The sequence below is a fragment of the Salvelinus alpinus genome, chromosome 10 (genome assembly GCF_045679555.1).
Source record: "Salvelinus alpinus chromosome 10, SLU_Salpinus.1, whole genome shotgun sequence".
Classification (NCBI taxonomy): Eukaryota; Metazoa; Chordata; class Actinopteri; order Salmoniformes; family Salmonidae; genus Salvelinus; species Salvelinus alpinus.
In genome coordinates, this window is record NC_092095.1 from 16,156,449 (window position 1) to 16,158,998 (window position 2,550).

Genomic DNA, 2,550 nt, shown 5'->3' on the forward strand with positions numbered 1-2,550 from the left:
CCTCCTGGAGATTCTTCATTTGTTATCTCAGTCTTTACTCAGTATCTCCAATCTACATCCACAGCAATACAAAAAAAACATCACATTGGATATGATAGACTGAAAGAAACAAAGGTGGAAACAATATCATGAGTCACATTGAGAAACACAATGAGAAACACAATGGGAATTATATCTAATAGCTATTAAAGTTCACCTTATTCGGACACAAGCTCAATGAACTCAATAGCCAGGCCGTGGCACACGCTGAGTAAGAGACATGCACTGTACTTTATAATCATTGCAGCAGCGGCCCACCCATAAGGATTTTAGGGGCTGCAGCCCACTTTTGATTGGTCAAAAATAATAATATTTTTAGATTATATATTAAATAATTAATGGTTACGGTTTAAATACTCATAAAGTGTGGTAAATGTGTAAATTGTTCAAAATAAGCTGTTCCGTTACTTACTGCTCCCCTCAGTGACTGCCAGGAAGCTCCGCCTCCGTTAGCACGTTGGCCACGCGAACGGTGTTTGGATTGCTTTTTTCAGCTATTTGCTATGAGGGGGAACTGCCCCAATGAAATCACAGGATTTCATAGCATAAATTATACGAGCACAAAGTAAATTGATGTTGAAATGTGCGTCCGTTCAGTCAGAACCTCTGGGTCTGCTAAGGTCTCCTCCTCCCAATGAATCTCTCAGCGCCAGACGGCTTACTTCCGCACCTGACTAGATCTGCTCTATCAGGTACAGGTGGCGCTAAAGCAAAAAGCTAATTCTAATTAACTTGTAAAAAAAATAATCATAACAGTCATAGGAGCCTGGGACCTGATAAACTGGACATCTACATCCAACAACAGTGGAATGACAGAGGGATATACTAGATAGAACATTCTAATCGCAGATCTGGTTGGACAAAAAAACATGGCCAATTGCTTCCCCCCATGTTGTTCATCAGGTTCTACTGTAGGCAACAGGGTGATATGTTGTGTGAACTAAAACGATATAAAGTCGGTTGTATCACAATTTTTTTATTTTATTGATTTAACCTTTATTTAACTAGACAAGTCAGTTAAGAATAAATTATTCTTTACAATGACGGACTACCCCGGGCCAAACCCAAACGATGCTGGGCCATTTGTGGGCCGCCTTATGGGACTAACAATCAAAGCAGGTTGTGATACAGCCTGGAATTGAACCAGGGTCTGCACTGAGATGCAGTGCAGTGCCTTAGGGAGCATTTAATATGTAATCCCCCGATGGGGGACGTATCAGATATTAAACTGATAAGAACAGATACCACACTTGATTTGAAATATGATAATGAAAGCTATAGTATTATTGAGAAACAATTTTTGGGGTCAAATTTACCAGTTATCTACCTTTAGCTCCCATGTCAATTTCAAGTCTTTCTAAAATAATATCTGAATAACTCGGAAATATGAAGTTATTTCAGAATGAAAGTTAACTGGCTGGCGCACAGGTGTCAAACTCATTCCATGGAGGACCAAGTTGCTGCGGATTTTCACTGCTCCCTTGTACTTGATTGATGAATTAAGGCCACTAATTAGTAAGGAACTCCCCACACCTGTCTAGGGCTTATTTGAAAGGAAAAAGGAAAAACATACAGACACTTGGCCCTCCGTGGAATGAGTTTGACACCCCTGGGCTAGCTCATCATGCTGTTTGACATTATGTTAACTAGCTATCCCCAGTTAGATAACGTGTCTTCACTTGTTGAATCTGCATGTTGCTTATTGCATTCTCCATGGTGCACTCGTTAGTTCATGAGCTTCTCATCCCAAATGTTTTATCTGTTCAGAACAATGGCAGCATGTGCAGCAGCAGTCATTTGGTTTTTGACATGCAACAGTGAAACAGGTGTTTTCATGCTGTTGATAAAATGCACAGACCGTTTTATATACAGTGGCTTTCGAAAGTATTCACCACACTTGGCATTTTTCCTATTTTGTTGCCTTACAACCTGGAATTAAAATATATTTTGGGGGGGTTTGTATCATTTGATTTACACAACACGCATACCACTTTGAAGATGCAAAATATTTCTTTTATTGTGAAACAAACAAGAAATAAGACCAAAAAAAAAACGGAAACCTTGAGCATGCATAACTTTTCACCCGCCAAAGTCGTTACTTTGTAGAGCCACCTTTTGCAGCATTTACAGCTGCAAGTCTCTTGGGGTATGTAAGTTAGGCACATCTAGCCACTGTGATTTTTGCCCATTCTTCAAGGCAAAACTGCTCCAGCTCCTTTAAGTTTGATGGGTTCCGCTGGTGTACAGCAATCTTTAAGTCATACCACAGATTCTCAATTGGAATGAGATCTGGGCTTTGACTAAGCCATTCCAAGACATTTAAATGTTTCCCCTTAAACTACTCGAGTGTTGCTTTAGCAGTATGCTTAGGGTCATTGTCCTGCTGGAAGGTGAACCTCCGTCCCAGTCTCAAATCTCTGGAAGACTGAAACAGGTTTCCCCTCAAGAATATCCTTGTATTTAGCGCCATCCATCATTCCTTCAATTCTGATCAGTTTCTCAGTCCTTGCC

At 40.3% G+C, this 2,550-nt stretch overlaps 1 pseudogene; it reads right to left on the minus strand.

The window, feature by feature from the left end:
- Positions 1-1,214: 1,214 nt before the first annotated feature.
- LOC139533115 (U2 spliceosomal RNA) lies at positions 1,215-1,318 on the minus strand (annotated as a pseudogene).
- Positions 1,319-2,550: the final 1,232 nt, after the last annotated feature.